This window comes from Artibeus jamaicensis, unplaced genomic scaffold, assembly GCF_021234435.1.
Source record: "Artibeus jamaicensis isolate MK-2021 breed Jamaican fruit bat unplaced genomic scaffold, CSHL_Jam_final contig_415, whole genome shotgun sequence".
Lineage (NCBI taxonomy): Eukaryota > Metazoa > Chordata > Mammalia > Chiroptera > Phyllostomidae > Artibeus > Artibeus jamaicensis.
The window spans coordinates 13,415,191-13,437,389 of NW_026521823.1; the positions used below are offsets into that span (position 1 = coordinate 13,415,191).

Here is a 22,199-nt window from a genome sequence, read left to right on the forward strand (position 1 = left end):
ATGTTGCCCAGGAGGAAGGCAGCACTTTATCTGAGCACACAAAATATAAAATGACTACATTAAATAGGAACAGCTGCTCCTGAATCTACAAGCAGAATTTTTGTATCTATAAATTATATGTATAGAAATAGGGAAGAAAGGACTCAGCAAGAGTCCTTTCCAATTTAGTTTTCTAGTATAAGCAAATCTGTATGACAAAGGAAGTACCCCTCACCATATTTACAAAATCAGCATACATGTTAAGTTATAGCAATTTAATTAGAAATTACAGCAAAACATCACTGTTATTAGGTAGATATATAGACTCCATGATAGAGCATGCGGTCTCTTACAAAAAAGTGAGTCTCTCTTTGGATAATGAAAGATCACTGAAACATGTATGTCAGGTCTGTCAATATTAATGACAGAAATAGAGTCTGATTTGGTGTCTAGGATTTCAGAATTTATCTCACGTAGTATTAGCAGTATTAACGAAAGATGTGATGGGTATCTCCCTAGCATTCTCTGCAGTCAAATGAACAATTCTCAATACAAAACAAGACTTGTAAAACCATAACAGGCCAATTTTTCTTTCAGGAGAAAGCATCCTTTAGTAGACATCCTGGACTTTACAGAGTTTAAATATTCATATACACCACACACGTGAATGCATGCATGTACGTACACGCACACTTTTAACTTCCCTTGTATATTGCTGAACAGGTGCAAGGTCATAATTACCTAACAGGAATGAAAACTCGCGATTCGCAGTTTTGTGGACAGGTCATGTTATTCAGGTTAGAGAATGAAACACAAATAGAGGGATTGAATGAGCCATAGAAATCCTCCAGGAAACACTCTGTGCAGTAGGGCTGTTTAAAAGTCCTCAGGAAGAAGTGTTAATTTGCACTTAGAATGTAGTATGATCTGTTCCAATGGATCTTGTGTCAACACTGCAGTTTGATTTTATTTATCTAACTTTTTGGTTTTAGTTTTGTAGTATAAAGAACAAAATTTTAAAAACGTTCTAGAAACAGTGAAGGAGTAGGAAGTTCTTTGAACTAGTCCTAGAATCTGTAATATGTATGTAATCCTGGGTGGCCCATGGATTATCATAAAAGAGGAGCCTTCCGTCATCTTCAGCAAAAATTTTAAAAAGCCTCTTGCTAGTCTATAATTTATAGGATTTGTAGGTGAGGAGAGTCATCTAACTATGAATAAAACAGTCACTAATTGATAGGAGCCCCCGAAACAGTCATATTAAAGAACCAGATCTTCATAAGCAGGTTAATGAAAGAAGTGATTTGCACGGAGAAAGTGGACAGAGGAACACAATTTACAAAACATTTTCAAAACTCCAAGGTACACTTAGAAGACATGAACTGCGTACAGAACAAAACACAATGATGATACTACTGACCAAGCATGAAACTCTCCTCTAGGCTTTCTCGTAAACACAATACACTTTGAGAAATGCTTTTCCAGAGTGGAGAAAGGGTAAAAAGTGCAGGCAGGAAAAGGGCTGACTTTGCCCATATAGACCATGAACAAAAGAAGCAGGCATCCTTGGACTTCCACATGAATTCTTGGACTCATTGGTAAAAAATCTGATGGAATAAATGAATAGATAGATTGGTTGATATCCGGTGACTATTCTCTAAACACTGTCTCTTTTAACTAACAAGCCAAAAAAAAGTGACTGAGAACTTCATTTATCCTTTGTAATTGTATTGTGAAAAACACTTGGGTTGTGAAAGACAAGGGGTTTCTATGTTTGTCTTTTTTAGTTCTCAAAGGATCTTCATAAAAATATTGTTGGCAGTTGAAAAACTTTGATTAGGAACATGAGAAATTCAAGTCATATTTCTTTATTTTTCAGCATAAGTTAGGAAAAATGAGGATACTTTACAAATATAGATACCACATGTTCATAAAACTGTGTATGTGCATTTATGTGCATGTATGATAAACTTGCACACAAACTCTAATTCATATAGACAGACACACTTAGCCTCTTGGAATGTGAATTTTCCCCTGTTCTTAGACAAGGGAATTGTCAGTGATGTCTGAGATCTTTGCTTTATTACTAATTTTAAAACTCCAGTGCAAACAATGGAAGAAAACTCATATTAATATAAACACATTGTTTTTTATGCTCCCATGAGAATATATTTTATTGATTTAGAAAGAAAGGAAGGGAGAGAGAAAAAACATCGATGTGAAAGAGAAACATTGATTGGACAAATTTTTTTACCACAAGTTATATTTCTAAACAGTCCCTTCATGGTAATAGTGCCATATAATGCATAGCTTCATCTGCTGACAAAATATTTCTTGTCTAACAATAATATTTCATTGAGTGAGGAACCTATCATATAAAATTGTGCTTATGAGAAAACTGCCTTTTAAATAAACATAAATTGTATAAAATATCTACTCAATTAGTTCAAGGAGTGAGTATTTAAAATCTAAACAGTTTACCAGTGATACCAGTATATTTAAAAATATCTCGGAGTTTGCATGTTTGAGTTGTTTTAGAGCTCGCCTGACAGGACACGGCATAGGCTCAGGTGCCAATGTGATCATGACCTTGCCTTCGATGATGTTTTTGTTTTTGAAACAACTAAAAGCCATTCTTAGTGGTGAATAATAGCATATTTAAAAAGAGAGATTGCAAAGTAATGTAGCACCTCTTACTCAGTGGCTTACAACTTATCTCTGAGGACCGTTACAAAAGAGGAACTCCAATATATTGAAAGAGGGTGAATTTGAAGGACGGCTCTCAACTAAGTGCATGGTTTCTGATCCTTAGATAAAGATCACTCTAATTTTATTCTCAGCTTACATATAAGAATGTTCTTTTTGGATCATAAATTTAGAAAGAACAATGAAGGCAGTATGGTATTAGAGAATGAGAGGAATGGTAATAGGTTTCCTAAGCGGGAGTTGAATTACACAAATCTGAGAAAAAGCTTAAAAACCAAGTTTGATTCTTCCAATCCATGAACAAGGTGTATGTTTCCATTTGTTTGTGTCTTCCATGATTTCTTTCTTCAGTGTTGTGTAGTTTTCTGCATACAGGTCTTTTACCTCCTTAGTTAGGTTTATTCCCAGATATTTTATTTTTGTTTTTGCTATATCAAATGGGATTTTTTCCTTGATTTCTGCTTCTGCTGATTCATTGTTCATATGTCTTGAGCAGTGCATCTGTATCAGTTGAATAGGAAAAACATATCCAAATATTTTTGAAAATATTAAGAAGCATTATCTTGTAGAGTATAAACACTGATGTCCTGATAAGCTGGAGGAAAATGTTTCAAGCCTCTAGTGCTTTGAAAAATGTAACATGTAACTACCTACTCTACTCTGCTAGAATCAGAACTATTATATTGATCTCAAAAAAAAAACACAGAGAAACTACCCAGTTGGAATAAGCATGTGTAAGATTTTATATCTCTTTTCTTCTGTGTAGATTGGTCTTTGTTCTGAACAGCCAAACTGCCTGGAATTTATTTAAAAAAAAACCTATATATCCACTTATTACTTCGACAGTCACTGTGACTTTGAGCTTGATATTGAAACAAAAATCACTCCCACATCTCAGTTATAATCACTACTTGCCCTGTGGCTTTTATTCTTTTCTTCCAAAACATGACAAGTCACCAATCTCAGTTACTTGTGCACTGGGGTAATTTATTATCCGTGTCTACAAATGTAAACTCCTCTATCAAAAAAGCTTCTGTAGATTTATGTAGCATCATAATAATGAGTAGTATACTCATTTAGTATACTATATATTAGTATATATTACATTAGTATATATTAGTATATATTAGTATTATACTACATAATAACGTAGTATAATAATGCATTACACTTAGAAAATGTAGTTACTTTTGAAGAGACAAAATTTCAAATATTATGCGCCAAATATGGACACAGCAATCCAGAAAGTAACAATCCAAAAATTATAGCAATGTTTTGTTAAAGGTAATAAAGTAAATATTTGTAAGTCTGCTTGATTCAAAGATTCAATGCAGGTACCCAATAAATCCTTCTAATTTTTATCTGGGGCAAATATGGGAAGGAGAATTCAGAATGAAATGTTTATAAAAAGCAACTTACTACACATTACAATTTAGCCTGTACATTAAAATTAAGGACAATAAATGGCCTGTAGGTTAAAGAAATATATATCTTAAGTTATCTAAAGTTTATATTTAGGATCTTAAAATACAGAAATATATTATCCTATGTACATAATGTTTTAAATGATGGGCCAGTTGGTAGTCTAGAATAAATTATTTTCAATAAAATTATTGTTTAAACAAATGTTTTAAATGTGTGTATTTAATACAATGGGGGAAAGTTCAATTAAATATTTGAAAGGAAGATTATTTTACCTGGAATATATATTAGAACACAAAATGCTCACACCAATGTAATCTATCAACTTTAGTTCATAGTAGTACATCAATATTGTTCATTAATTGTAACAGATATACCAAATTATGCAAGACAGTACTAGGAGAAACTGTTCAAAAAGAGAATATATATACGGAAACCTTGTATATTGTGTATACTTTTTTGTAAATCTAGAACTGCTCTAAAAGTAAAGTGTGTTTTTAAAATTCTGAGGATTAAACAGGGACAACAGGTAGACAAATATTTTTTCGTCAAAATAAAGAGAATTTCAGGCCATTTCATGGAATTTAAAAGATAACAGCATAGTTTTATATTATGTTGCATTTTACTTCTATTTAGTGTGTTTGTGTGTCTACATGACAGCGATACTCATATACCACCATTCTTATATTTAGCCCTGAGAGGTTCTATATTTGTGTAACCATATGCATTTAAAAATATTTCCGCATGTCTAAATTTGTAAGTTTTGGTCTACAATTGTCCTTTGTTCCTTTTTAGAAAAATTAAAACATAACCTGTTAAGGGTTCTCCATTATATAGACATTTTACTTTGTAGCTTAACAATGATGTAAACTAATTTTGACACTTCTAGGGACATATTTTAAAGAATTAACCTCATAAAGTTAAATGAAATGTCACTCATATCAGAAAATAATTCTGATCTAGTCCATGCCCGAGCATGACTCACGGGGAAAGACAGATAGTGGAACTTCTGGAATTAAAAAATTATCGTACCTTTCCTGGCATAGATTATAGAGCTCAGTATCTACAGAAGGCATCTTATCTTAGGTTTCACAGGCTGCAAAAGTACATGCAGAATGCAGTTCAGTTGTCTTAATTGATCACTAACTTTTCATCAATATGAAACTCTTGGAGATTTCACTGGAACTTCAGCTTGGGTGATAACTGATCAAATATGGCAGCTAACCAACTTTACTTTCTGGGAAACTCTGAGAGAAGAAAATTCTTTCAGTGCAAGAGCATGGCCATTTGACTCTCCCATGCACATAATCTATCCTCATGTCTGCAGAGCAACATTGTTAAAACAAAAAGTACCACTGGAGTGTTTCTGGTGAAAGAAGAAATTGAAAATTAACCGCTGCAGATTAAATCTATTTTAGTGATATATGTCAAAAATCTTCCAATGTCTTCTAGTCACAAATTTCATTACTAGGCTTCAAACTGCATGCAAGAGATGTACATCACAAAAGAGTAAAAGGAAAGCTATCTGAATTATGAATCCTCATAAAACAGACACTTCTGAAATTATACCATTAGAAGAATTTGTCAATGTGCAAAATACATGCCAAGATAGAATAGATTTAACAGATTCTCTAGAGCTCTTTACTCAGCTATTTAACAAAAACTGTTAATTCTAGATAAATACTTTCTATCTGACAGTCCTAGATACTAAGAGGATTTTGTTGATCAACTATAGTGCAGTCTCTCCACTACTAAGGCTTACAATCTAGTAAATCAAGTGGATTGGAATGAGTAGTTATAAATGTGTTAGATATCATGAAGGAGAAAGTTGGATGTGGTAGGAATATAACAGAAGGATCCAATACACCCAGGGGAGACTTTCAGTAAGGGATATGGGAGTTCATGGCTGGCTACATGGGTTGTACTGGGAAGCTGTAACTTATAGTCCTACTATCTGATAATCCCATGCAGAAATATGAAATAATAACTCTCCAGAAGTAGTCTCCTGCACTTTTTCTATTTTCCTCTGTTAAATGCAAACTCTATAACCCCTAAATAGTGTTAACATTAAAAATTCTAGAAGATATTGAAGCAGCTTTTTTAATGTTTTTGAGGATCTCTTCATTTTTACTGCTTCCACTTAAATACATTAACACAAACAGGGGTTTAGTGATGTTTAATTATTATGTCGCTAAAATGGTGGGCACTTTGCAATGGTTTCTTGTTCATCTCAGTTTGTTTTTGTTTTTTTTTTTGGTGGGGGAGTAGCTTGTATTTTTAGCTTGTTAACTGAAATTATAACCAAAATCATAAATGAAGAAAATAATGACAAATCCAAAGAAGACGTAGAAATTCTTTCAGGTTAGAAATCACTTCTTATTTGACTTGATATATCTAGTAGCTAGTATAACTCTTAGGCCAGACACACACCCAACTACCTGTTCAATAAAAATATTTAACAATATACATAATCATAAAATTTATGTTCATTATTGACAGTGTCAGAACTACCATGACTGTTTTAAACATTAAAAGGAAAAACTAATCTGTTGAGAAAATAGTACTGAAAATTTAACTGAGTTGACAGATGGAGGAAAAAAGTAGATAAACTCTGGGTTTTTTAACAATTAAAAAAGAATGTATACATGCAAGTGAAATTGACTCTATAACGGTCTTCATTGTCTCAACAAATATTGCCACCTTTTTTATCATGAGAGCCATTCAACAAGCTGTGTCCTGCCCACAAGGTCTTCCTCTCTGGAACTACAGGGAATACTGTCGCAAATGACCTTTGCATTATGAACGAAAATATACAGAATCACAGCCTGAACCTCAACAGTCAAAACCAGTTCAGCCATTGAGTAACCCCTGACAAGTGATGGAAATTCAGTTTCCTGATCATAAATTTAAATGGTAATAATAGTAATAATACATACATACATACATATATAAAATAACTTTATAGAATAAAATCTAAATGTCTTCAAGCATATTTTTATTTTCAAAATGTTAATAATTTTAGACAATAAAGTTCTAAAACTTAAATAATCTGTTCGATGCAATGAAAGACTAGAATAAGGCACTTTTGGATAAAATATTTATTCCCACAATCTTCTTAATATGCCTTCTCTTTATATCAAGTCAGCCCTTTAAAATATTTAGATTAAATGATGTAAAAATTATAATTTACTTGAAAATATGAGCCATTCTGAGGATAAAGTGATTGACCAAGGGAATACACATTTATGATAAACATTAATAAAGGTAAATAGTGCTCAGAAACAAAATGAAAATCCCTAAATAAATACATCCAAAATTATTTATTATGTAGGGCTTTGGTTTGGATGAATAATTTATTGTAATATCAACTTGTAGATACATTTTGACACAGAAGGATTGATGGCTTTTTCTGCAATCAAATAATATCCTAAAATGTATTTACTCTTAATAGTGTTTAATTTCATATTGCAATGATTAATCAGAGTGAATGACTTTATTTTCTGCTGTTTTGACTACAAGAAATAATCTCTTCTGTTTTTATCCTATTATAAGGATCGTTACAAAAATGAGAAACAATTAACACCAGGTTTAATGCCTGAATGCCATAGTGCTAAAGTAATTGCACTCAAGGTCTGCTAACTTTTTAATCAGGCATTTGGTTGCAAGCTGCTCGCAATTGATTCTGAGAGAACTAACAGTATCTAAGGAGGAAAGCAGGTGTGCCAGGAAAGCAGGCATGTTGGCAAAACAAATAAAATATTTTAAAAGGAAAAGAAAAAAATGTAAAGCCAAAGCTAAATGCTTGTAAGCAGGCCATTTACTTGGCTGAGCCTGTCATTGAACAAAGCCAATTGTGTGCACAAGCATGGTGATGGAAGTGTCGCTGACCCACTGGTTCCAAAGTGTAGTATTACAGAGTATTACAGCGTAGAGGTGAGGAGCCCTGTCCCTCTCAGTGTGAGTGTATTGAGTTAATTAACAGGAAAAGCTTGAAATTTCCATATTCAGTAGAGCTAAGATGCCATCAGAGGTTTCTGGAATTACATTCTAATTGGAAAAATTCCTGCTTCTTTGCATTCAGGCTACTCTTTGACAAACACATTTAGTTAGGTGCTCTGTTCTCTCTTAAAAAGAAAAAAAAGTCTTCACATGTCCTCTGAAAGCTGATGCTTTTTCCTTTCCTTTTTTTAAGTGAGGTTCGCTTACTGTGGAAGTGGCTATGGGCGTGATGCACACACCTGAGGCGCATGCCCTGCCTGAGAGCACTGGGTGGAGGAGGGCACACTTTAAAAATCCCCTCCTCCATAGTCCCTTGAAAGGGGACCCTCTAAACTAACAATCCTGGAAAAGTGTTTTCTACAAACAGGAGAATAATCTGCCAAAAACCAGATAAATATTTATAAAATTCCAAGTTAGAGATTTGTTATGATGGTTAGTTACACCAGAGATCTCCCTCTACACAGAGAGAAAAAAAAAACAAATGACAGATTTGGCCATCTACCTGGTGAATTCCAAGACAATTTCTGTTGCTTTCTTGAAAACCCAAAGGGAAGCAAGAACATTTGAGCACTTAAAGGAGACATAGAGCAGAATTATTGGGGACTGCTCTGCCTGGTTTTAGGAATTATAGTTACACTCCATGGTCAAGGATGAGTGAGCGACCTCTGTAATGCAAGCCACAAAAGACAAAGCTTTTCTCTGGTAGCAAACCCTGCCTCAGCTTACTCCCCTGCCCCCAAAGATGGTCAGTTAGTCCATGACGGGTAAGACTCCTCACAGAGAGGGGCAACCTAAGCCAGACATGATCACTTGGGCCATCAGGGAAGGACTCGGGGGACTGCAACAAAGTGGGAGTGATGGACCCTCACCCCCCAGCTATTCTGACATAGCTCAAGTCCCCATGTCCTCTGGGAGAAGCACTTCCTGGCTCAAACCCATTTAAGCCTGAAAACCTGTGATGGGGAGGCGGTGCAGTCCCTTGTCTTGCTAGAGCAGTATCTGGGGTAAATCTGGCGTAAGAAAGAATTCCTAAAAATCCTGTGAAACCTGCTTTGCTAAGAGTGTTTTCATTCATATGTTAAGGGTCTGAACAGGAAATGAGTATGTCTCCCAAAGTCTCTGCAACCCCCTTTCTTGACAGACTCTGACTCAGACTAAGCCCTAAGATTTTTTTGAAATGTTATCTACTGTTTGATCCTTACTGCCTATATATTTGTGTATTACAATCCAATAAAAGCCATTGAGAAAGGGGCTCCTGGCCTTTTTCCTGAGAAAAAGAGGTGCTTGGCTACCTCTCCTCCCCAAGCAGATCATGTCTTGGTAGTTTCACTTTCATCCATGGTGGATGGAGAGACTTGAGGGCAAAGTCACCCCCACACAGAACTACCTCTTGCTGCAGAAGAGCAAGTCAACAGAGGACTAAGAAATAGAAAACAACAGAAAGGAACTTCTACAAGCAAAGTCCTATGTGCATTTTAATTACACTCCTGTGCCTGGGCCACCTACATTAGAATTCGTTAGGCTGTCTCAGTACCCAGACTAAAGTACACAGAGATCAATGGACCTAAAACGTGATAGCCATTTACATGAGCTTCTACTCCAGCTTCAAACAAGCTGTGGAATACTCAGCTCATTTGTGTGGATCATTTTAGCTTCCAATGAGAACTCCCTTAGCCTCTTCTAACTACAAACATCTCTCCCTGAGTTTCCACAGCATCTGCTGTTTCTAGGTGAAGGGCTAATACAAATGAAAGGAAAACACCTGGCATCTGTCCACCTGCACATAAAGTCCCTTAATCATATGGGACTCACATGGCTATTATCCCGAGCGGTTCCAGGAAGGATGCCAAGTAGGAGAGCAGAGAGATTGGCAGGCAAGGAGCCTCTGGGTGGCTCAGAACACATCACAAGAATGGCTGTTGCCAGATTAACAACTATGAACTTTCTGACTCCATGTGTAACTTGAAACAAAATTCTCATTCTCAGTGAGGCATTTTACAGCAATTTGAAATCCGGTATTGAATTAATTCTTTGGAATCCAATGGATCTGAATGATGTGTGTATGAATGAATATATATGTGTGTATTATATTCCAAAAACTTGTGAAAATACCTGCCATGATACTTTCTTCTGACAGTGGAACAGGAAAAGGCATCACAAACCCATGGACACATCTGTGAGTGAGAAGTAGCACCACTTGTATGGATGAGCTGTCCACACTGATGTCTATTATGAGCCTAATGTTACTTCCAGTTTCTCCATGTCAAAGAAATCTATAAGAAAGCCTTGCCTTTGCTAGAGTTTGAATGCTTGAATTTCTTTTTGTTAAAAGGTCTTTCTTTTGTCAAGTTATTTATAACCATCAAATACGTTTTGGGAAATAACATCATCAGATAAGCTGGTTGGTTGACCTGTCTTTAATTCGCAAGTATTTCTTACATCTATTCTAACTTCCCAAGTTGAAATAAAAAATAATTTTAGTTTAAAAGGTACATATAATTCTTACAGTTTATTTAGTCATTTGTCCCAGGCCACTGCATAAACTATAGAATAAGCAATTCTTAAAAGCATTGTCTAGCCATGATCCTTTATTAATGAATTTACTTTTATGTCCATGTCTTTTATGTCACACATGCATGCAGGTATGTACATACAGTTATCAATTTCATCTTTTCATACTATTAAAATGAGTTATTTTAAAATTTATGACACTAAAACTATTATTTATCATGAATAAAATTTAAATACATTTGTTTATTCATGATATTTTCTTACAAATGAATACACACACTCTAGATCCAAGATATTTCAATAATCAATGTGCTAAGAAAATACTGTTGTAATTTAATTGATAGCATTACTTTATTAATGGTATATAAAATAATAATACTCTGTACTTTGTAATCTATGACTTCTCAGATCTGATGAAATTTTATGTTAGTAGCCAAAAGGAGAAAGAAATAAAACTAACTTTTTTGAGCATTTATTGTTTTCTGACCACTATCCTACCTGCTTTGTACTAATGCTCACATCCAACATGGACATAAGAAGGAGTATCCCTTTTCTGCAAAGGAGGAAACAGGTTTAAACAGGTTCATTAATTACCTTGCCTCAAGTCATACTTGTTAAGTGTAAGGGTCAAATCAGTTGCCTGTTATTATTTGCATATACTATCTATATTCACAATAAACACAACATACACACACACACACACACACACATATCCTATCCCCAATGACGGGAAAAGTGACTGAAATTTTAAAATGAAAAATAGAAATAGCCAAATCAGTAATAAATTGCCTACTCTTCCAGTACTTTACAAGCGCCATGAAAACACAGTCATGTTTATTTCACTATCAAATATATCCCTAGCCTTGAACGCCTTCAATAACTATCAAACAAGTCACAGAATTTCAGTCTCAAAGGCTTATTCTGTTCATGCACTAGTCATCCACTAAGTGGTATAACATCATCAGACTCAACAGACTCAATTATAAGTCTCTCAAGTTTGCATCCCTTGAGGAGGACCACTGTTCCAAGTCATTCCAGAATGACTTACGGAAAAATAGTGGCGCTAAAACAGACCCTGGAACATTTGCAACCAAGTGCAGTTTAATGTGGTTTATCTCTCCAGTTAGAGTTTATTATATTTCATGTTTGGCAGAAGAAGCAGAGAAGAGACTGTTTGCTTATTCTTTAGCAGGTTTTAATTTTCTTCTCCCATTTTAAAGCACATGCATCCTGCTACATTTTCCCTGAGAGACTTAAAACATTTATTTCCTATTGTTGCTTCGGTATCCACCCCCACCCACCCCTTCCCTGCCCTGGTCTCTTCTTTCTCCATTTCTTCTCCTGTTCTCAACATAACTCCACCCACGGGAGCATTAAAAATGTTGTCTGACTTTTGCCATAAAGATACACTGATTTAGGAGCTGGGTGCATATTTCAGTTTATTTCTACGTAGGACTAGTAAATGGGCAAGTGGCCAAAAAGAATGGAGTGTAACTATTAATTGCAGAGCGGATGATGGCACTATTTAAGGTTCCATTGCTTTTTGCATGTGCTGAAACAAAATTACTAACTACTGGGGGATTCTAAACCACACTGCCTGAGAAGTGGTAAGTTTGCATCTCTATCCGATACTCAGAGCCAGACAAATCCCTTAAAATTCCCTCTCTGTCTCTCTGTCTCTCTCTGTCTCCCTCTGTCTCTCTCTCTCTCTCTCCAGCTTTCGTGAGTTGAAAATGATAATACAGCACCATGCACTAGAGCAAACCATAGGTGGTTGGGGCTTGGGATATGGAAGAAGAATATAGTAGGAAGAGAAACTTTCTAGACTGTTAAGGGTCCCTCAGGGAAGTGGGACCATTTATTTTATTTATCAACACCAGCTGTCATTTATCTGGAGAAGTAGGAACTGTCCTGGCTACTTGTAGTACATAGAGTTGAGGTCCTTATTTTGCAGCCCCACCCTACCTTGAGCTTCTTTTTTGGTCATTATTAACCTTATTAATTAATAATGTCCTTGTCTGAGTAATAAGGCTGGGTTTAAATAAGGAGGCTGAAAATATGAAAGAAGTGTGCTCAAATATCGATTACTGACATACCAAACTGATTACAATACCCAACCCATTCATATATCTGATTCCAAATGCCCAATAAATTCACATGTCAAACATCTTTGAAGCAAAAATACATTTTTTAGTTGTGAAGGTTTTTTTTAATGTTCAACTTGTAACTGCAGCAGTGGTTTAAGTTTGCACAATACAAATATTTTAGTGATGCTTTCTAGAAATACATCTATTATTTTTCATAATGCAATAGCAATAACATGTGAATAACCGAAATGTAAAACAGTACATAGAAAGTATTAGATGAAAATAATTCTTCAAAATCCAAATGAAGATATCAGTAATGAAATAAAAATATAAACAAAATAGTGAAATATCAAGCCTATGTATGAATGTTTACCTTTTTTGAGGGCATGTTGGTTTCACTATAGCCATAATTATGCTGCCATTTCCTATTTCCTTTAGTAGGAAATAAAAATTAAGAAGTAGGAATTTCAAGATGAAGAATCATACTTCTTCTAGAACCTTAACTTAGCATTTCTTTTTCCCTGGCTGGAACTGCCGAATTGAGATAACTGAAACCTGACACTTTGATATGGGATTTAGTGCCAGGAGGGTGAGTGTCCTTCACTTTGATCTTTACTTCCAGGAACTAACTTTAAGTGACACTTCTCATTACCCCTCACTGGCTCTTCCCCAGAGCTCCCTGCCTTTCACAAGTCGTGAATGAGAACTCTGACTGATGGCACCAATATCTTCCTCTGAGTAACAGTTTGTTTTGAATGTGCAGTTTAAGGATCTTCTGCTAATTAAAATTGGTTTACCGCTGAGAGGTCCCCTGAGGTTTACCCTTGTGTATCTGGGTTAGATCATGAAGTCATGGTTGAATAAACCCTAGGTCCAAAATTTGCTGCTAACTCAAATGAAAAAGTTGGGAATTAGTTGAAAAAATTGTCTTTCAGTTTTATACACAAATATAATCAAGTTCATTATAAACTAAATAAATGTATGTGTGGATACACAAACTGATGCCAAAAACAAACCTACCTATGCAGCAGTGGAATGATATAACTAAATTCCAAATATGCAATTTATAAAAGGACAAGAGTGGACTCTGAACAAACTACATTTTCCAGTTGATTCATACTTATAACCATATAGTTCTTGAGTTCTAATGGCATAGTCCTTTGGCATTAATTAATATACCATCCTTAGGATATAATTACTCAAACCTAACCATAAAATAGCTCAAAGTTACTTTCCCATGTTAGGTTAGTGCTGTGGCATGCTAAAACATTATCCTTGTGTGTGCTTTGTGAGTGTGTGTGTGTGCCCACACACAGAGTGTTGGGGAGTGGGGACAGGAAGGCTTCCATAAACTGAGCCCTTCAGTACAGCTGGTGACTGTGAGAGAGTATATCAAATATATAAAAGACAAGATTCAAAAGAACAAGTAGAACAATGGATTCAAAGGCAATGTGGGAAATAGGACTTAAATGACAATGAATCAAATGATTTTTATAACTTAGATAGATTGTCCAAGATATTTCATATTTGTGTCTACCAAGATACTTCAAATTTGTGGACTGGCATGTTTAAGAAGGGAAGTGGAAAAGTATGGACGGGTGGATAAAGGATCAATGAGTGAAGGAAGGAGTTGCTACAGGGCTTTGGCCTGGTGTCTCTAGCTCAATACTAGTAAAGGGTAAATAAGAGAAGACCAAAAATAAGACCTAAATAATTCAATTTGGAAACATGCATTATGCTGAGTGAAATAAGCCAGGAGGTTAAAGACAAATACCACATGATCTCACCTTCAACAGGAACCTAAACAACAAAACAAACAAGCAACCAAAATACAACCAAAGACACTGAAATAGAGAGCAGGCTGACAGTGACCAGAAGGGGGAGGGGAGGGAATTTCAGGGAGAAAAGGGGAAGGATTTAAAGGAACAAGTATAAGGGACACATGGACAACAACTAAGGGGGGTGGAAATAGGAGGGAGGTGGGGAGCACTGGGGGGTGGGCTGGGATGGGAGTAAAAGACAGAAAACTGTGCTTGAACAACAATTAAATAGATTGATTTTTTAAAAAAAATCAGTTAGGAAAATTATGAGAGAATTAGTGGCTAAGATGACTGACTTGAAGTCAAACTCTTATACTTTAGATTTCAAGTGCCATATTATTTTCTCTATCTGTGGAATAACAAGCATTCACTGATAGCTTTTAAAATGTTATGATGCTGTATATTTAATGTTAAGAGATGCAATTCGATATCTTTTTTATTTTGCATCTTTTGACAAACTAGTTTCTATAAGAGAATCTTAACAATCATAGGCTAAATGTGAAGTGAGATAAATAAATATATAACTAAATCATCCCATTCCTGCTTAGATTGTAGCACCTAATGATACTGTTGGCTTATGATATTTCAATTTTTTTAGATTTATCATTTATTTTACATAAAATGTTGGTGTTCTGGGATATTTAAAATTAAGGTGTCTATTTGCCAAAACACCAACAATAAAAGTTTAACTCTTACAGTTATTTTATAGTTCTGAAGGCAGCAGGAACCTTCCAAATGTCAGTAAAAAAAAATCTGGGGAGAACCTGACAGCATAAGGGAAAAATGCTGCTGAATTAGCACTTTGTGAGCGGCATTGGGGAACAGAACATATATTATCATCTTAGGTAGTGACAAAAAGAGATTTAAGACATAAAAAAGAAAGTTCATAACTATGGAAGTATCTTTGCTAATATAGAAAAGTGGCCTATATCCTAAAGTATGTAAACTACTTTTCACAGAATAAATGAATATGCATATGCCTTTTTTGCAAACACCACTGACCTATAAATTATTACTATATTTTCTGACACATGAGCTAGATGCATAGAAATAATGCAGGTCTGAAGACTAGTTGATCCTTAAATTTTTTTATCCTAATATGTGTCTCTTTCAAGTACAAGGTCCATTCTGGTGTATTCTATAATTCATAGTGTCCTATTGTGAATTAGACATGTAAACATACTTTGAAGTTCCCACAAAATCCTTCTTAGGTAGAAACTGATCTGCAATGAAGCATATGAGGCCAGAGGGATGGGTGTTGGGGATTAGCATAAAAAAGGTAATGGGATTAAGAAGTACTAAGTGGTAGTCACAAACTAGGCATGGAGGTTTAAGAGAAGGCAGAGGGAATATGGTTAACAATACTGTAATAACTCTGTATGAGTCCAGAGGGACTGCCTTGTAATTTACATGAATATATGTTGCTATGCTGTACACCTGAAACTAATAAAAAAAAGAAACTGTTGAATGCAAACTATACTCAAAAAGTAAAATGAAATAAAATAAAATGAGGCATATGTGAAAGCTTCTTACACCAGGCCAGACTCTCATCTTGATCTGCACCCCGCAGTGCTTATTCAAGTGAAGAGCCATCTTTGAAAGCAATTGGAGCTTCTTGCTTGGCTGAGACCATAGAGCTTGGAGCAAGATAAAATAAAGAACCAAAATCTTCAACTGTAATTCTGCTAGCAGGAAACACTGAACGCATCCAACCCGAGCACTGTGGGGTAAGTTTACTAGTCCCTTAGCTGCATAAAAAAATACTACTTAGTCTAATTGGCCAGTAGTAATTTTCATTAAAAATGAGAGATGCATTTCAAAACATGTTTAATATTTATTTTATTGAAATTGTCTTCTGAGTTTCCTGAATGCACACAAAAACATGTCACCTACAGCCTGTTCCATTTTTTGTCTTCTTTGATATAAGGACAAATAACATATTCACTTAATGGAGGCCTCATTAAAATAACGTATGGCAGTGCCATCAGGTTAGGGGCACATTGGTGGCGGTTTGTTACGACTTGTGGGGAAGCTGGAGATTGAGCAGGGCCGCTCTGGTCCTGCCATCAGCAACCTTTGGATCCCTTCCCCAACAGCTACTTGCTTGTATTTGTTTTCAAATAAAAATTCAAATATCTCATCTAACACTAAATTTAAAAAAAACATTGACAAGTTGCTCAGTGAGTCTGATAACGCCATCAACTTTAAGAGCCACCAGTCTAGATGACACTGTGATTACCCAAAGCTATGAAGCTCAAGAAAGAATTCCTTTTTGCAGTTCACTTTCTAAGAGGAGAAATGCGATTTCTTTTTCAAACTATGATCTAAGCACATAGGAAATGATATGCTTCGAGGGCCCATGGTGATCACAAACATTTTAGCTTTCTCATGTCTATGCTCCACAGTGTTGTCTCCTACCCAGTGATTCTTCTTTGTTCTCTCTCTGTTGAAGCACTTACACCCTCTAACCTGGAATATTACTGAGACTTTTGCCTAGCCCTCCCAGTCTCTCTCTCCCCCGCCCACAACATAAAAATAATCTTTCTAAGGTATAACTAAAATAGGCAATGTCTTAGGAGTCATTCCATAATAAAATGAAGGCTTCTCACCTAAGTTTTGAACCCCTTCTGGAAAACCCCAGCCAATCAGTCCACTTTGTTCGATTTTTTTCCTTCATCAGCTTGATCCTCTTGCCTAGACAGAAACCTAACTACTTTCCTGATGATGTTCTCTGTTACCAGTTTTACGTTTTACCCCTTATTGTTCTCTCATCCTCTTCGGGCCCTTTATATTTTCCATATTTCTGCTGAAATCCTGCTAGTTCATTAATATCCATATCAAATTCTTCCATGATGTCCACAAAATAGATTCTTTTTTGCCACCTAAAATCTCCTTCTGCTCTGTTGTTATTGTTGTGCATTTTTAAATGTACCTCTGGGGCACTTGGCCTACTCCATTATTTATGTATGTTTTTTAACGTCTGGTATTGTCCTCTACACGTGGTTTCCCCTTGCATATGCTCAATATAATTTTAAATTGAATTATTAATATGCATTCATTTAAGCTAACACTTGCACTATTCATGGAAGAATAAATGCATGCTGGCAGAATTGATTTACTTATGGCTCTGAGACATATTAGATTAGGGTAGAAAAGTATTCCCCACTAAGGGTGAGTAATGAAGTGCTGTTTCAAAGCCATCTACTCAAGAGGGGCATGGGTAGGACTCAAATAACATCAAATAATCAAGTTGATGTTTTCTCTTTCGGGCCCATTTTGGGAACCTTGGGTCTAGACCTCATGTTCCAATGAGTGATAACAGGGAGGTCACGGTTGAATTAGAGGCCTAAAGCATGGGAACAAACAAATTTGCAAATGAATCCAAAGCTAGGAACTGAGAACAGGGCTGTGTGCGGGCGCAGAAGCTATGACCAGAAGCCAGGCTGAGTCAAAACCAAGGACTGGTAGTCATGGCAACAGGGGCACATCCAGAAGTCAGAGCTGGAAAACAGAGTAGGTCAAATGTGGGACAAGCTGTCAGCCCAAGAAGAAAAGTGAGGGCCAGAGAACCAGACTAGGGCTCAGCCAGAGAACACTCCATGCTGCACAGCCTGCGAGGGGAGTTCCTGCGTGAGTCCAGATGGAATTCAGCTGGACGTCTGGTCCAAGCTCCAGCTGGCTCAGGGTCCCATTTGCTCCATATTCCAAAGTCGTCCAACTGGCTCCTGATGCTCTATGGTTTTCTATCTTTTAAATGCACTTGAAGCAGCCTCACAAAGCTTTTTTCCCCCCTCAGAAGCTCTATGAGATGACCCCATTTGTTAAAAATGCCAGAAGTTAAAGGATAGGTTTTTTAAAACTACCTAGAAATACACAGCATATCTTTCTGTACTATATTGAAAGAGTCCAAGGATTGAAAATGTCCAAGGATGTTCACCATACTATTCATGTAGAGTCTCCACAGGAAAACACCTATTTCTTTACTGTTATTAATAATGCTGATCAGAGTCCCTGTTCAAAATAGGCTGCATTGTGGGAGTAGAGATTTTTGCATAACATTAATTACCTCCTAGTGATGACTGGAATTAATTGCTGCTTGCCCTGACCTGCTCTATTGCTGGTATTAGCAAAAAGACTTGAATATATAAGATCATTTTATTTTTCCTAAACTTATGAGGTTAGTTATTATCCTTACTCCCCTCCTCTTTTATAGTTCGAGAAACTGAAACTTTGATATATAGTGAACCGAACAAAAAGATATAGAGAAAGAAGTTCTAAATGCCAATGTTAGACTCATAATGTACATAATGTATGCAGGGATATCAATCCTTAGAATTAGTGGGAGTGACTATCAGCACATTTCATCTAAAAAAGTAAGCAGAGTAAGCCGAGAAGGAAAGAGAGAGAAAAACCTGGCAAAAGGGACGAACTGTGGACACAATGCGTTTGTGGCTAAGACAGCACCTGGCTTGATGACTGTGTAAGGGGGAAGGGACTTGGGGAGGAGGGGGTGGAAAAGAGGAAGTGGAGGGTGTTACTGTATAAAGGCCTTCGCAATGTGTGAAGCACTTACAAATGTGACGGTTTATTATTCATCACAGCCTCGTTATTCCCAAATATTTGAATGTTTTATAAATCACCCACCGTAGTGAAAATATAAATATACTGAATAGAAACATACAAAATGGTTATTTATGCTGAGCATGAGTTTTGTTTGTTTTGTCTCAGTGCCTTTTGAAAATCTAATGACATGTTTCTAGTAAAATGCAAACCCTTACATACTGAGGTTTACAGGAACCATGAAGTATTGAACCTGGGCCAATGGACCTAGTGGAGTTACGGGTTGTAGGTTAAGAACTCCCAATTTATACTATTTTATTACTTAAGAGCATTTATACTGACTTGAAAGAGAGAGAGAGAGAGGGAGAGAGACATTGATTTGTTGTTTTGCTTATTTTTGCATTTATTGGTTGATTCTTGTATGTGCCCTGACTTGGAATCAAACTTGCAAACCTTGGTATATACCGGTAATTCTCTAGCCAGCTAAACCACCTGGCCTATATACCCCTTTGAATTAGGGAATTCTAGAGTCTCTTTATGCCTAAAAAGGCATGTTTGAATCTGTTCTTGTTTTTATAAAGGGCCATCATTATATTCCCCTAACTATTCTTTTTCTGACAAATAAAGTACATATTTATCACTATGCAGTGTTATATTGTGTATTATTAAATTTTACCATTATCATAGTTTAAAAGCAAGCTATATTTAGTTTCACTACTGAATGCAGTATTAACTGAATATTTTGGGCAAAAAAAACTTGCAAATGTGGTCATGATACACAATTTTAAATAACTGTAGCTTAAGCTTGTTCTAAAGATTTACAACCAAGAGCAAAAACAAGAATTATGCATTTCTTCGTATATCTAATTTTACAGTGGAATAAGCACAATGGACAAAATCCACTGAATGGTATGAAAAGATATGAGTTCCAGAAGGTTGAAATAAAATTACTTGTCTCCCTGTCTCTACAGATTTTATAGTTACAATTCCCAGAGGCCTATATTCACTAAGGCAGAGTAGAGTGATTATTCTTCTCTGTCTCTTCTTTTAGAACGGTTTGAAAAGTGAGTGATAACTATACAACCAAAACATCGGCAACCCTTTGTTAGTACTAAACGGCAATATTTTTGGTGGCATGAGTGATTGTAATTGGTCTGCAATAAGATTGGAATGCAGTGATTTTTTTTCCTGAAAGGTTGGCTAACCTCCCTTTCCACTCAGCTCACATACCCTCCAAGACCTGAAACCTGTATGTTTTCAATTTATCAATCCCACATACACGGTAGCCCCAACCCACAAGTGCTTTCTACTGAAGGGCCCTGAACCCTGAATTATTGGTATATCTTTCATCACTGTCATGCACGTTTTTTGTTGTTGTTGTTGTTCTCTTAGAAACATGTAATCTAAGCGGCCCATTTGCTTGAGTTAATCACTTTGGAGGAAGATATGAACTTCTTGGTGAAATGTAGTTGGTAATATGGAGTGGTGATGGAAAAAGTCCCCTAAGAATTCCCAGGGAACTAGTTTTTCAGACTGACATTTTACAAAAAGTTATTATTAAAAATTACTTTCTCCACAGAATCTCTCCCTCCCTCCCTTTCTATATGAAAACATTTGTTGAACATTTATATGTTAGTTTTTTATTAATGAAGAAATAGTTTGTATTCTTTGCTCACATTTTTAAAAAGCTAGTGTATTTCATAGGTTTTTACTCTTCTGGACTAGCGATAAGGTTTCATATTTATTTTTAATAATTGCTCTCTCACTGCTTTTAGATTACTGATTTGATAGACAAAATACTGTCATGCTCTTTAACGATCTATTTCACCTATATTTTTATAATGATTGATTTATTTAATCTTATCTTGTATTTAGTTTCAATTTTAACTCCTTGAATCATCTCGGTTGTTCTGTGAAATGAAATTTATCTAGTCAATGGTCGGAAAACTGAAAAATAAATTTTAAAGGATGATTTTCTATTTCTCTATTACTGCTTCAACTCCTTGGATCAGTAAATCTGCCACCTCCACCAAAGAGAAAAAGTAAACTCGGGTTGTTTCCACTTGGAAAATAAATGAGTTTCTCAGCCATTGCGTTTTATGTCTGATTTGTCTAGCTTAAATTGTCTGTCCTTGGGGCAGAGAATGGTCTTCCATCTTTTTCCCCCCCGGGGGCCAAGTATCTTGTCACTCTTCTACAAAACAATAGGTAATGAAGCAAATTGAAGATGCGTGAATTGTGCCGGGTTGACAGAAGTGGAGCAGATGTTCTCAGAGGTTATACAGCAGTATTTCCTAACAAGTGGCCTGAGCCACTCTCCCCACATCTCAGAACCAAATGATGCTAGAAGGTAAGAAGGTGGAAGGTGAAAAGCAGGAAGACAACAAAGACATGAGATGATATTAATTCATAGTTAACTAGTGGTTGCTTGAGCTGACAGGCTTACATGAAATAAACAAAGGGAATGAGATGCATATTTTACAAGTTACATTGAAAATAAAAACCATCTTGCAAAATGTTTAATTTATACCTGTAATGTGAAAATGAGAACACTAAACATAATCATATGTGTTAAAAAGTTTTTACTTAGTTTCTCTTATACACAACAGAAATGCAACTCTTCCAAGAGGACTATGTTGACTGTATCAAAAGTAGCCTAATCCACAAACTTCTCCCCAACATAACTCTCCCACAAGCTTTTGCTATTTTCCTTCTATAACTCATTTCTGTGTGAAACTATTTATTTTGTGTTTAGTTTTTAATCCCATTATTAAAATACTAGTTCTTGGGAGTGGCTTTATTGGTCTTATTTCTCCAGTACCTTGTAGAATGCTGAATCATAGGAGGTACCAATAAATATTTGCTGAAAGACAAAATAAATGGGGTTTTGAAATAAAATAAGCAACTTAAGTAATCTGTTTATTTTCTTTAAATAATATGTAATAAGATATCCCTAACAAAAATTGTGGTGCATAGCAGGTATGTAATACATATTTGTTAAAAGAAGAATGGAAATTTGAGTTAAAAGGCTACATAAGTATTATTATCTTAATTATGGGTTGGGATTCAAAAATTTCAAGCAGCATCTTTTAAATTATTGATTTTTTTACCAACT

General features: G+C 35.6%; 1 protein-coding gene across 2 annotated transcripts in view; it reads right to left on the reverse strand.

The window, feature by feature from the left end:
• The window catches only part of LOC119044094 (protocadherin-9), an 889,458-nt gene that overhangs the window by 335,249 nt on the left and 532,010 nt on the right, over window positions 1-22,199 (reverse strand). The window lies entirely within an intron of this gene.